Below are 14,920 nucleotides of genomic sequence, written 5' to 3' on the forward strand. Positions count from 1 at the left end.
ATTGTATTGTGTGTTCCAATGCTGCTGTTGAGCCTCTGCCTGGAATTTGTTCTATGTCCAGCTTGTTGTGGGTGTGGGCTGTTTAATTTTGAGTTGCTTCAGGAAATGAATATTATTCATACATCGCCTCTTACTGTTGCTGGGTGAATGTTCATTGATGAAGCAGCTAAAAATAGTTGTCTTGAGGAACACTTTCACCTAACCTAGTTTTCAACTTTTTTGGCAAATATTTGGGAAAATATTAATGAGATCGCAAGTATAGCATTCTGGTGAAATCTAAATTGAATTGACACTTGAGAATCAGTGTTACCTGACAGTTATGTTGATGACACCTTGCATCATTTTGAAACTAAACATCAAAATGGAAAGTTCTCCTACACCTGAATGACTGTTTTGTTGCTGTAAGGATAGGCAGTGACTCATTTAACTCTGACCTAATAATACACTCTTAAAAATAATGCACTAGGGATGATCTAAATTAATCTTAAATGCATATGCTTGCATTGTTGGGGTAATAATAATTTAAATTGAACCTTACTTAGCAATGTGGCTTCTGCAATAATTTTCATGTGCTCATTTTTGAATAGACATGGGAATGGATGGCTACCCAACCAAGCTTCATTTCATTTATACTGGAAATATAATTCTGAATAATTTTGAGGATTTTCTCTTTGTCATCTTAGCACATGGTTCTGCCATATACACTTTTCTCCCTTTCTCCTTTACCCATCGGCTTCACATTTTGTTACTCTTCAATCCTAATCTCCTTTTCGCAAACTCTTTCCCCCTCCCACCCCCCCACCTGTATCCACCTATCACTTACTAGGCTTTAACCCACCCCCAATTCTCCCCCAATACAAACAATCTGAGGAAGGATCCTGACCTGAAACGTCACTTTTCTATGTTCTCCAAAGATGCTGCCCAACCTGCTAAGTTGCTGCTGTATTTTGTCTTTTTTATTAGTTCTTTCAGTTAATAATTTTGAAGCTATGACCAACTCTCTTTATTTGGTAGTCATTTTCAAAATACTTTCAAAATATTTTTTGTTTTATGTACTTTTGCAAACTTACCTTTTGAGGTATCTGTTGCGTGCAATTCAGTTTGTTGGCACCTATAAATTGTCTTGACAAGAACAGGTTCCAGAGATTTTCAAATCCCTCTCATATGACTAACCTATATTGCCCATATAATTGCATATGTTATTGCCTTGGTTACTTGTATACACTAGATATATTGTCAATTGTCTAAAACTCCATGGAGTTCCTTTCGCTTTCATTGTTGCATTGTAATTTATCGGATTAGCTTGATCAACCATATTTGTCCTGCCTACTCCTGTTTCCTTACTTCCGGTGGCGCTGGTGTTTTTTTTAATGTTTTAATGTGGGGGAAGAGGGTACAGTAAGGGGGATACCGTCCTTCAGTCACTTCCTGGAGAGGACACGACTATTATTCGAGTCGCGTCCTCACCCCCCCCCCCAGCGGCCTACCTACTGGATTGGCGCGGCCTTTCCTGTCTGGACCGACCAGAGCTCCAGCAGCGGCGGGACAGCGCTGATACCTCACGGGGCTGGCGCTGCCTTACCGGGGATCGCCGTCAGGAGCCCGGAGTGCTGGGCCTGCGGCACCGACATCCTGGAGCTGTGGTTCGTGGAGCTCCCAACGCGGGCGGTCCTGACAAACATAGTGGGGTCCTGCGACTCTGCCCGGCTCGGCCTGCGGACTCGGGAGCTGCGGACTCCGGTGGGAGGCGGCTGATTGGGAGGTCCGGGCCGCTGAGAAGGATTTTCACCGTCAGGGTACGGCGTCGGCGTTCCATCAGCCCGGCGAGAGGGCCTGAGCATCGGGCCGCCCGGGGTGGCGACTGCGGGTGCTCGGAAGGCCCCGACCACGGGTGAACATCTGGGAAGATCGGAGGGGGGGGCTGGCTGGACTATGGTGCCTTCCTCACCTTGGTGCCATTGTGTTATGTTGTGTCGTGGACTTTCTGTGTTTGTGCTTTTTTTAAAATTCTATTTTATTTTTAATATGTTTTATTATTTATTATTTATTTATTTTTATGATACTGACTGTAAAGGGAAATTCATTTCGTTGTCTCTAATTGAGACAATGACAATAAATTTGAATACAATACAATACAATTTACAAAACATCTGACGTGCTATTAGCTTGGGAGATCCATGTATTCTAGTCTTCTCAAGATAAAAACTGAAAATCTTTTCCCAGTTTCAAAGCGTCGTAGAAGGATACAGCTTGGGAACAGGCCATTTGGCCCACCACGTCTGTGCTGACTATCAGTCACCCATAGATGAAATCAGATCCACAGTGGCAGCACCCGTGCTCAGGACTGAACCCATGTCTTGCAGCTTTGAGGCACACGTGACTAAACTGAAGGCAACTTTCCTACAAGATGCTTTTCTTTTGTTTAATGCTTTCAGTAAACAATGAAGATCTTTCCCTTGCCTCTACCAGCTGTAATTTTGCTACCTGGGATGTGAAATTTACAAGAGATCTGTGGATCTTTAGCTGACTTGAGAAATTTACAAGCATCTTTTATTTAGGCTGCTGCAAGAAGTGCTTGAGAACTTCAAAGCTTCAGCTTGGTTGCAATTATTCTCCAGATGTTCGGCTGACCTGGGAATAACATGACAACTGATTTACTGTGTACACTGAACACTTATTCTGGGAGACATGTCTTCTTTCTCAGATTAAGTGCTGTAACTAAAGGAAAATATTATGCAATTTTATCTCCCTTTGGGTTTCTCATAACTCGTGCGCTGTTTAAAAAAAAAGTGTATCTTACTCACGTGAGATTAAATAATCCTTTTATGATTTTTGAAGCCTACAAATAAAGTTCCTGTAGTCCTTACTTGTTTGAAAAGGCCACCCTGCCTCCTGAACCATCTTGGTCAGCTCTTCAAAGGCAACTGAGTCAGATTCATGAGGCACGTTACTCAGACACAGAGGCGCACTGACTATCCCTGGTCAGTTCTTTCTCAAATGCATGTAGATCCTCTCTTGCAGGATCCCTTCTTATAAACTGCCCACCACTGGTATTAGGTTCACTGGTCAGTAGTTCCTAGGCCTTTTCTTACAGCCTTACTTAAGGAGAGGCATATGTGTACACCCTCCACACATAGACAACCTATTCACTCCCTAGTTATTCTTTTGCTTTTAATGTACGTAGAATTTCTTTGGATTTTCTTTTACCTTGCCTGTTAAAGCAATCTCGTCCCCATTTTGACTTCCTGATTTCTCTCTCAAGTGTACTCCTACAGCCCCCATACTCACTTGAATCCAGCTCACACACCTGTTGTATATCTTTCTTTTGACCAGAGGTTCAATAGCTCAAAGTCCCAAAGTAAAGTGCAAAATTGGAATCGCAAGAAAGTCACGGTAACAAAAATACAGAAATCCTACATTTCCAGGTTTCTGTATTACCCAGGTTAAAGGTAATGTCCTTTACAGAATGCTATGACTGTTTACAAGCTGACCAATGAGATTCTAGACCTGATTTCAAAGGTCAGATTATTAATGGCGCTAAACCAGAAGTAAAGCCCTGTCAACCATCCAAATAAATCTCCCCCCACACCTCCCAAACAACTCCACGATGCCAATGTAATTAAGGGCTATTTTCGCTCCGGCTATTCCCACTTTTCCCCTCACATCGGGCAGAGATACAAAAGCTTGAAAGTATCCACACCAGATTCGGGAACAGCTTCTTCCCGGCTGTTATCAGACTACTGACTTGTCCACCCATAGGTTAGGGTGTAGTCCTGATCTTCCAACCTATCTCATTGTGGCCTTTGCAATTTTTTAATCTATAGCTCTTCTGTAACTATAAAAAAAAAAGCAAAGTTGTGATAAACTGAAAGTTTGTAAATGTAAAATATGCGCTCTGCAAGCTTGTGTTTCATATGAGTCGTCACCACTGATCTACAAGTAAAAATATCTTCAGTGCCAACCAATATATGATTTGAACCATCATTTCTATCAATTTATCCAGGCAAGAGTTAACTTGGAAGGAGAAGTTTGTATGATCTGGGATTGTTTTCATTGGAATAGAAAAGACTGCGAGGAGATCTAATTGGGGTGTATTAAACATGGAGGGATGGATAAATGGAAAAAATCCCTAGTAGAGAGATTAAGAACCAGGGGTATATATGTAAGATGACGTTAGAAAGATTAGAAGAAGATAAGGCTTTTTCAGTTGATCTGAAGAAAAGCATATTTGAAGATTAAGACCCCTGAACTGACATAAATCTCATTGTTCTATTGGGCAATGTTCAACTCTGCCGCTGAGAACTGGCTACATCCAGGAGCACCCTGAGGCACTCGAAAGCCGCTTATTTTCTCCGAGGCCTGCATCCCCAGCATTAAAGCTGCAATAACCTGTCAGCTATATTGGATGGGTCTTGTCTTTCATGGACCTGAAACTAGACATTCCCAACAGGCAGTGTTCAAAGCCTTCAATGGAAGAGATTGCAAGGCAGATGTTATTAGAGGAGATTAGCGGATGTGCTCAGTCTCCTTGGGGATGAACAAAATTAATGGTCCCCCCCCCCCAACTGCTGGGAATCTGTGGCCCGTAATCACTCAGAGTAGAGAAGGAAGATTTGGGAAGTATTGGACCTCTGGGTTATATATCAATGCATAGGTGATGTGAGGAGCCTGTCAGGCCCATCTCTATAAACGTCTACAGTTGACACTTCAGGTCAAAAACCCTTCATCAAAACTCGGGAATTCAGTCCGGAGCTGCCTCTTGGAGATAAATTACATTGCTGCACCCAGCATCAATGCCTAAGTATTTTTGAAATTACTTGAGATGAGTGATCATTCCATTATGTTCCGCTGTCATTCAAGGTGCTTTATTTGTCAAAATCTCAAATCTGTTTATTTCATTACAAACCCAGAGATAATTTAAAATTTGAGTCTGTTTATCCATGAATTTATGCCAATTCTGCAAGTTCATCTGAAACCTCAATGATATATCACATCACAAAATATGCTGCCATGTGAACTGTCAGTGGTTTCATCCACTGCCCCGCGGGAAGAAGAAAAAAAGTGCAATATCTGTTAGATAATTAAATGCCTTTCCCCTGTATCTCAAAGGCGATTTGATTATTTTGTATTTGGAGTGGGGGGGTTGGGTGGGCGGGGGTGGGGGGTGTGGGCGGGGGTAGTTGTGTGGGGCGGGCGGGGAGGGGTGTGGGCTTGGGGGAGTTGTGGGGGAGAGGGGTGGGGGGGAGTGAGCTCTGAGAAAAGACGGGGGAAGAGCCATGGGCAAGAGAAGGGGTATCATGGGGGAGGGGGGGGAGGAGCCAGCGAGGTGGACCAGAGGGGTAGTGGCTAGAATTGGCGGTGCGAGGGGGACTCGCAGCGGGCGCTGGTCGTTCTCCTCCGCCGGGATCAGAATCTCCGCTTTCCGTTTGGCAACATCTCCGACTCTGGGCTGGGTCTCCGAGGCTGGGCTGGGCTTGATAAGGTTCACTTCTTAATATACAGACAACTCACAAAAACATTAGGTAGACCAACTCAAGCTTTCCTGATCATCTGCTGGCGGAAGTGACGAGGATGCACCAGTCAAGTAAGCTACAGACACTTGACTTCCCCGTGCTACCACTTCAACGAACAAAGATTTGCATGGTGTTTTATACAGTGTGTCACTTAATCATATTCCAAAGAGGTCACAAGACTCAGTCAATTCACATCACTACACGACGAGTCTGAGCCTGTCGCTTATCAATTGCTAGACACATTTCAATGGCACCGGTCATTGTCTCAATACACATCAACTTGAGGCAAGCCCGGGCTTGTCTCTCTCTCTCTCTCTCTCTCTCTCTCTCTCTCTCTCTCTCTCTCTCTCTCTCTCTCTCTCTCTCTCTCTCTCTCTCTCTCTCTCCCTCTCTCTCTCTCTTATCAATCCACTGGAGAAGGCCTGCTTGAGACAAAATATAAGCTACAACCTAGTCAAGTATTCACTTTGTATCTTGTATATTTAAAAGCATTTAACCTTTTCAGGCTGGGTCTCCGACTCTGGGCTGGGTCGCTCGGGGCTGGGCTGCTCCGGGTCCCTCCGAAAATTGTGTCCGGTTGGAAACCTCCGCCGGCCATCCTCCACTCCAGTATAGATGTGATAGCGCAGGAAGGGGCGGACCGTCCCGGGGAAGAGACTAATCCGTGCGGCGCTGAACGGCATGAGAAGAGATCAATCTGCGCACGGGTGGTTTTTAAGATTTTTTAAACCTCGTTAACTTTTACGACCTTCAACTGACTGGAACGAAACTTAGTGCAATCACAGCATAGGAGAACGGTGAGTGAAGTGGCGAAAATTGTAGCGCTATCGCGAACCGTTTTTGCGCAAATAGAAAGGCCGCACAAACCGGAAGATAACAAGATCAGAGTTTTAGTTATGTATAGATTCAGTGTAATAAGGTGCAAAGGGGAATTATTTAATATGCCATATTCAGGTTTTCAGATTCTTGTATCTCCATAGATGTTGGGACATTGCTGCTGTTGTACAAGACATTTGTGAGGGTGCATATGGAGTATTGTGTTCAGTTTGGTCCCTTCTATAGGAAAGATGCCATGAAGCTGAAAGAGTGTAAAGAAGATTTATGAAGATGTTGTTAGGATTCAAGTACCTGAGCTATGGGGGGAGGTTGGGCAGGCTAGGACTTGGAGCACTGAGGCTGAGAGATCCTGAGGGGAATAGAAAGGCCTTGAGTCCTCCCAGCTTGGGGAAACCAGCGGGCATGGATTTAAGGTGAGAGGAGAAAGATTTAATGGGGACTTGAGGGACAACCTTTACACACATAGGATGGTGGGTATATGGAAGGAGTTACCAGATGACGTAGTTGAGGAAGGTGCAATAATGGTATTTAAGACATTTGTGGAATATACATCCTTGCATTTCACCCCATCAGCCGTCGTGTATAACGCACAATCCTCCAACATTTTTGCCACTTCCAACGGGTCACATCTTCCCTTATCCACCCCTTTCCGCCTTCAGAGATCGTTCCACCCACAACTCCCTGGTTAACTCATCCTTTCCCAGCCAAACCACCCCCTTTCCAGGTACCTTCCCCTGCAACCGCAGGAGAAGCAACACCTGTCCCTATACTTCCTCCCTCGACTCTGTCCAGGGACCCTGACAGTCCTTTCAGGTTAGGCAGAGGTTCACTTGCCCCTTCTCCAACCTCATCCACTATCTGTTGTTCAAGATATGGACTCTTATACATCGGTTCGATCAAACTCAGACTGGGTGATTGTTTTGCTGAACACCTTCGCTCAGTCCACCTGGACCTACCTGATCTCCTGGTTGCTAAACATTTTAATTCCCCTTCCCATTCCCACACTGACCCTACTGTCCTAGGCCTCCATTGTCAGAGTGAAATTGGAGGGACAGAATTTCATATTTCGCTTGGGCAGCTTACAACCCAGTGGTATGAATATTGATTTCTCTTACTTCAAGTAACCCCTGCATTCTCTCTCTCTCTCTCCATCCCTCCTAGCACACAGCTAACAATAGCCTGTTCCCTTTATCATCGTTACCTTTTTGCATATCTTTCTTTCATTGTTCTTTATCTCTCCACATCACCGTCTATATCTCTCGTTTCCCTCTCCCCAGACTAGTCTGAAGAAGGGTCTCAACCCGAAACGTCACCCATTCCTTCTCTCCAGCGATGCTGAGTTACTCCAGCATTTTGTGTCCGTCATGGATAGACATAGTTTAGGGAGATATGGACTAGCTTGGATAGGGCATCTTGGTTGGCATGGACCAGTGGTCAGAAGGGCTTAATTCCCTGCTGTATGACTCCAATTCTGAGTTCATTTACTTTAATAATAATAATAATAATAAATTTTATTTTTGGCCGCCTTTCAGACATCTCAAGGACACCTTACAGAGATTAACAGGAATAAAAAACATATAATCAGAATAAAATAGATAATAAGACATCACAGAAACACAAATTAAAAACAGAATTCAGTCCAAAAACAAAAAATCAAAAACACAATGTGAAGAGAGAGCAGCGGCAGCTAAAGCGCGCCAGCGTCCACTCTCTCTTCACGGCAGTCATCTTGGACAAAGACTAACAGGATTACGTACAGACAAAAAATCATCCCCCCACAATGGATACCACTGTGGGGGAAGGCACAATGTCCAGTCCCCAACCCCAAGTTCACCCAAAGTCAGGCCTATTGAGGCCACCGCAGTTGCCTCTACGGAGGCCCGATGTTCCTGGCTGTTCTCACCGGGTGGTCTTGCCCCGGCGTCGGGAGAGTCCTCTCAGCAGCTGGGCCACCTGGAACGGCCGCTTCCTAGCTTTAATTCTTCCCCAATGTATTCGTTGGATGTTCTTTGTTCCAACATCCAACGAACACATTGGTTGGATTCGTTGGAATCCTAGGCAGTGGGCAATGATGCCGTCCCTGTCCAATGAGCGCTGACCTTCCTCCCCACCTCCCCCCCCCCCTCTCTCTCTCTCTTGTACGTCCCCCTCCACCCCCTTATCCTGAGACCCCTCCTCTCCATCCCGCACTGATCCCCATTCCCGCCTCTATTCAGTCCTCACTGAAACCCCCTGTGCTCCCCTACCCATCAACCCCCCCCATCTATTCATCCTGCACTGATCTCCTTAGCCACCTCGCATTGATTCTCCTGCCACACCCCCCCATCCATCCTACACTTGTCCCCAATTCATCCTGTACTGACCCCCTTTCCCATCCATCCTGTACTGATCCACCCATTCATCCTGTACTGACCCCCTTTCCCATCCATCCTGCACTGCTCCCCCCCATTCATCCTACACTGCTCCCCCATCCATCCTGTACTGATCCCTCCCATTCATCCAGTACTGACCTACCCTCCATTTACCCTGCAGCGACCCCCCCCTCCCCATCCATCCTGTAGTGATCTCTCCATTCATCTTTTACTGATCCCCTCATTCATCCTGTACTGAACCCCTCATTCATCCTGCACTGATCCCCCCCCATTCATCCTGCACTGATCCCACCCATTCATCCTGTACTGATCCCCTCATTCATCCTGCACTGATCCCCCCCCCCCCCCATTCATCCTGTACTGATCCCCTCATTCATCCTGTACTGATCCCTCCCATTCATCCTGTACTGATCTACCCCCCCCACCCATTCATCCTGTACTGATCCCCTCATTCATCCTGTACTGATCCCCTCATTCATCCTGTACTGATCCCCTCATTCATCCTGTACTGATCCCCTCATTCATCCTGTACTGATCCCCTCATTCATCCTGTACTGATCCCCTCATTCATCCTGTACTGATCCCCCCCCATTCATCCTGTACTGATCCCCCCCCATTCATCCTGTGCTGATCCCACCCATTCATCCTGTACTGATCCCACCCATTCATCCTGTACTGATCCCACCCATTCATCCTGTACTGATCCCCCCCCCCATTCATCCTGTACTGATCCCCCCCCATTCATCCTGTACTGATCCCACCCATTCATCCTGTACTGATCCCACCCATTCATCCTGTACTGATCCCACCCATTCATCCTGTACTGATCCCACCCATTCATCCTGTACTGATTCCCCCCTATTCATCCTGTACTGATTCCCCCCTATTCATCCTGTACTGATCCCCTCATTCATCCTGTACTGATCCCCTCATTCATCCTGTACTGATCCCCTCATTCATCCTGTAGTGATCCACCATTCATCCTGCACAGATCCTCCAATCCACACTGTACTGACCCCCCCCCCCCCCCACCCCCCATTCATCCTGCGCTGATCCCCGCCCCATCCATCCTGTACTGAAGAAGGGTCTCGAACCGAAACTTTGCCTATTTCCTTCGCTCCATAATGCTGGCTCACCCGCTGAGTTTCTCCAGCAATTTTGTCTTCACCCATTCATCCTGTACTGATTCCCCCGTCTAACCATCCCGTACTGATTCACCCCCCAAGACCCTATTGTGCTGGAAATGTCTTCAGAGCGAACATTGACTATGTTTGATAACGGAATGCAATCAAATGTGATTTAATTCCCAATGTTATTATTTGTTTTAGTCCATAAAGATGGATTAATTAAATTGTGAACACGTGAAAAATTAAAACCGCAGTGTTCGATTGTCACTGCTACCGTTGACACGTTATTACAGAATTCATTTTAACGGCAAATCAATGCTCTTAATATGGAGTATCAGTACTGCAGTTATTTAATGAGCAATATTCACAACTATACGTTGGATTTATCCAGGTTTTACTTCTACAGTCGGTCATATACATCACAAATTTGGTCAGGAGATATTTCAGTTGAAATTTTAACGTTAATTCTGAAGTGGGAATGATGGAAACAGCATTTAGCAATAATTTAAAAAAAAATCTGGTGTGTACAAACTGGGTATCTTCATTGCTGTTCTCAACACATACATCTAATCTGAATGTCCGGTAATGTGGTGTTTTGACACCTTTAAACATATTACCAAAAGAACATTTGCTGCAGTTATGTCCTTTGGCCATCTCTTGTCAGTTAATGTAATGTTTAACCTGTCAGATGGGTATAGTCGGTTTTAACAGCTATTATTATAAAATGCCTTTAGAAATTTCCTTGCAACCTGTATATTTTGTTATGGATAAATTATGTGGGAAGCGAGAGTGTTTCTGTGCTAATAGCAATAACGACCCATGCTATGGCCATGTCATGATAATTTTCGGTCCTTCACAGAAAACATGCTTGAATAATCCAACCACATTTTTGTTTGGAAGTGGAAAGAACTAATAGAAATTGCATTAATTGCAATGTGTAAAAAGAATTGAGATACTGTCTTATAATTTTGCTGCATGTCATTGTGGTATATATCATGTCATGATTGGTGAATATGTTTAGTTTGTGACTTTATTTGAAGCAGAAATAATATGTGAAGTGCTTCATTGAGCATAATACCGACTGGTAACTTCGTCCGAGCACATTATCGCACGCGTCATGCAAGCTGTCCTAAATGACCCCCTAAACTGTCATTTGGCAACCTGAAAAGCTGCCTAGGTTGCCCTGCTGCCAACAGGGAAAAAAAGTTAAGTGAGAGCCCTTTTAACAATACACCATATACAGTGCATTCAGAAAGTATTCAGACCCCTTCACTTTTTCCACATTTTGTTACGTTACAGCCTAATTTAAACATGGATTAAACTCATTTTCCTATCATCAATCTACACACAATACCTCATAATGAAGAAGCAAAAAGAGGTGTTTTTAATTTTTTGCAAAGTAATTAAATAAATAACTGAAATATCACATTTACATAAATATTCAGACCCTTTGCTATGACACTCAAAATTGAGCTTAGGTGCATCCAGTTTCCATTGATTATCCTTGAGATGTTTCTACAACTTGATTGGAGTCCACCAGTGGTAAATTAAATTGATTGGACATGATTTGGAAAGGCACACACTTGTCTATATAAGGTCCCACAGTTGACAGTGCATGTCAGAGCAAAAACCATCCATGAAGACGAAGGAATTGTCCGTAGACCTTCGAGACAGGATTGTGTCGAGACACAGATCTGGGGAAGGGAATAAATCAATTTCTGCAGCATTGCAGGTCCCGAAGAGCACAGTGGCCTCCTTAATTGGAAGAACTTTGGAACCACCAGGACTCTTCATAGAGCTGTCCACCCGCCCAATCTGAACAATCAGGGGAGAAGGGCTTTGGTCAGGGAGGTGACCAAGAACCCGATGGTCACTCTGACAGAGCTCCAGAGTTCCTTTGTGGAGATGGGAGAACCTTCCAGGACAACTATATCCCTTTATTGTTCTATGCGCATACCTGACCAGACAGAAGCCACTCTGTAAAAGGCATATGACAACCCACTTGGAGTTTGCCAAAAGGCACCTAAAGGACTCCCAGACCATGAGAAACAGGATTCTCTGGTCTGATGAAACCACGATTGAATTCTTTGGCCAGAATGCCAAGCGTCACGTCTGGAGGAAACCAGGCACCGCTCATGAAAGAGTTTTAGAACTGAAAGGGTTAAGGATGTACGTGCAGAGAGCAGCTCATGCAAGAAATATGTGGAAACAAGATAAGATGCGCAATTACCAACTAAAACTGCAGAGAAAAACAAGTCTGTTCCAGGCACGAGAAGAACCAGTACTTTAAATGTGCTGATGATGAAAGGCATGGAATGTAACCTCCCTGCGGGTATATAGGTATGGTTTTTGTATTGACCTTTGAGTGGGACCGCGAGGGGCGTAGATCCATACTCGTGGTTGCTCTCCTACTTCCGCATGCGTAATAACGAGGAATTGTTACATTCTTAAAGTGTCTAATGTGGTTTGTTGTCCGAGAGTGAGGATAGAACAATATAGAGTGAGCGACCAAATCGGCGAGTTAAAAAGAGTGTCTTTGACCTTCCAGCTCGAGGGCACTCACCTGGAAAGCCTCGAGCTGGATCGACCGTCCGCGTTGAAACCATGAGCTGCATCGACCCATCCTCGTTGAAACCGCGAGCTGCATCGAGGGGAGGGGAGAAGGGGGGGAAAAGGAGTGGAGACACTTTTAAGAAGTATAATAAAGTTTAGCGGGCATTTTACCTACCGGTCGGTCTTCCTAGGTCCTGAAACTCCAATGAGTCAATCAAAATGCCCGGTCAGCGATGGAGATTGCCTACGGCTGCCCTCGACTGCCTGTTAAAAAGAGCCATGCCGACCAACTTTATTTGCGGAAAATTTTCCAACATGGTGAAAAAATTTCCGCGAACTATCTGAGGCCGCGAGTATTCGGGAACTTCCCTCGAACATGAAAGAGAGTTCCAGCGACCTCGTGTCGACCATGCTGCGAGTTTGAGTCAAGGGCAAAATAACTGGGAGACTAGTCAGGATCGAGGGAAAGATGAACGGAGCAAAGTACAGAGAGATCCTTGATGAAAACCTGCTCCAGAGTGTTCTGTACCTCAGTCTGGGGTGGAGGTTCACCTTCCAACAGGACGATGACCCTAAGCACACAGCCAAGACAACGCAGGAGTGGCATCGTGACAAGTCAGTGAATGTCCTTGAGTGGCCCAGCCACAGCCCGGTCTTGAACCCGATCGAACATCTCTGGAGGGACCTGAAAATAGCTGTGCATTCCTGCTTCCCATCCAACCTGACAGAGTTTGAGAGGATCTGCAGAGAAGAATGGGAGAAATTACCCAAATACAGGTGTGCCAAGCATGTAGCATCATACCCAAGAAGATTTGAGGCTGTAATCCCTGCCAAGGTGCCTCAACGAAGTACTGTAAAGGGTCTGAATACTTATGTAAATGTGATATTTCAGTTATTTATTTTTTATTACTTTGCAAACATTTCTAAACATCTGTGTTTGCTTTTTTATTATGGGGTATTGTGTGTAGATTGATGATTATAAAAAAAAAAAAAAATTTAATCCATTTTAGAATACGGCTGTAAAGTAACAAAATGTGGAAAAGGTGAAGGTGTCTGAACACTTTCTGAATGCACTGTACCTCTTTATTAAAAAAAAAAAAAAAAAGACATTCTCCAGATACCAAAGTCCTATACAGCTGCAACATGACTTCCTGGCTCTTGTGCTCAACACCCAAGCAAGCGATAAGATTTCCTTACCACTCTATCTACTGGTGAAGCTAATGGAATCTAGAATGTAGTTTTTCTTCAGGCTTGTAGACTTGAATATTGCCTCTCTACTTGAGTTGGCAGTAAAGAATGCTGTTGCATTCTGAGAAGTGAGCAGGCCTTTTCAAAGGGATACGGTAATCAGCCAGGATTTTGATTAAATACCATTTGTCCTACGATTTTGGTCGTCAACTAATTGATTGAAGTGTTTTAAATATTTGGTAATCTTTTCTGATGGATGTTGCTATCAGCAGTTTTATTTGGACTCTTTTACTGACATGATTGCAGTGTGAAGTGCAGTTGCACAAGCCATTTCAAGCAAAGATTCTACAGCGGAGCAAGATAGACCACTCCTGCTAAATACAATGGTCTGACGTGTAGTACGAAGCAGAATGTGGGCCTTTTTTTCATCCATTTCAGTAACCCGACCCGACTCTCAGTGTAATCAACGTTGCGGGGGAACAGTTTGTTATTAAATTATAATTCTGAAAATGAGGAGAAGATTTTTACCAAAGAACTTTTATTTTTACGAGAATGGTTACGGAAATGGCGTAGAAAATTACCCATGAATCTGCCCATGACCGTCTTTTTTGTCGAGTGATCTATCTTGCTCGCTATAAGATATTTGATTTCAAGGTTTACATTTTAAAGGAGTTTTTATCTTGGCAGTGGTGTGGAGTAATGTGGTACCGACTGACTAATCCTAACCCTAGCTCTACATTTTTATTTATCATTTTTATTTAACAATTCACATCATCACTTTACAAAGATAAATCAATTGTAAAACAAAATTATCAGTGAGCATTACCTTTATTCCTTTGAAACCGTGCCATTGTTTTGATGTTATTAGGCAGCCATGATCCCAGAGTGCTCGCTGCCTGGCTACCATGAAACAAAGCGCGTGATTGGTCAATTGACGCCCGATGCAATGTCAAACTTGCAGTGATTGGACTATCAATACGTAGAGAATTGGGGGTTTTCTCATATTTAAAAAATATGTGCAGGTTTTGTTCTTGAGTTTCAGGTATGATTTCTATAATATTTTTACACTATGTTAAAAATACAGGTAGATACATGATTTGGGTCACGAAATGAAACGAAAAAGCACCTGGGCCCACATTGCAGATTTTTGTACAGGTCACCATTACTGTCTGCCTTTTGTTGAGAGGTGGCTTGCAAAAAATGGAAAGATGTCCATGTTTTCCAGGGTCTTGTCTTGGACCGTTTATAGTCAAGGTGTGGTGATATACAGAAACAAAGAACTGCCGATGCTGGTTAAAAGACCATAATTTGCTGGAGTAACTCTGCAGAT

The 14,920-nt window shown here is 44.1% G+C and overlaps 2 protein-coding genes across 4 annotated transcripts in view; one reads left to right on the plus strand and one right to left on the minus strand.

The window, feature by feature from the left end:
• ttc38 (tetratricopeptide repeat domain 38) overlaps positions 1–14,920 on the minus strand; it is a 105,526-nt gene that overhangs the window by 53,577 nt on the left and 37,029 nt on the right. The gene's annotated exons all lie outside the window — the stretch shown is intronic.
• The window catches only part of mkrn1 (makorin ring finger protein 1), a 47,359-nt gene that overhangs the window by 1,711 nt on the left and 30,728 nt on the right, over positions 1–14,920 (plus strand). The window contains exon 1 of one of the 3 annotated variants that reach the window (XM_033037501.1): positions 11,995–12,189. The exons of the other annotated variants lie outside the window; for them this stretch is intronic. The gene's annotated coding sequence lies outside the window, so the exon portion shown is untranslated. Of the gene's footprint in view, positions 1–11,994; positions 12,190–14,920 lie in introns of those variants that run through there. 3 annotated transcript variants of the gene reach the window in all.

Source organism: Amblyraja radiata, chromosome 19 (assembly GCF_010909765.2).
Source record: "Amblyraja radiata isolate CabotCenter1 chromosome 19, sAmbRad1.1.pri, whole genome shotgun sequence".
In the NCBI taxonomy this organism is placed as follows: domain Eukaryota; kingdom Metazoa; phylum Chordata; class Chondrichthyes; order Rajiformes; family Rajidae; genus Amblyraja; species Amblyraja radiata.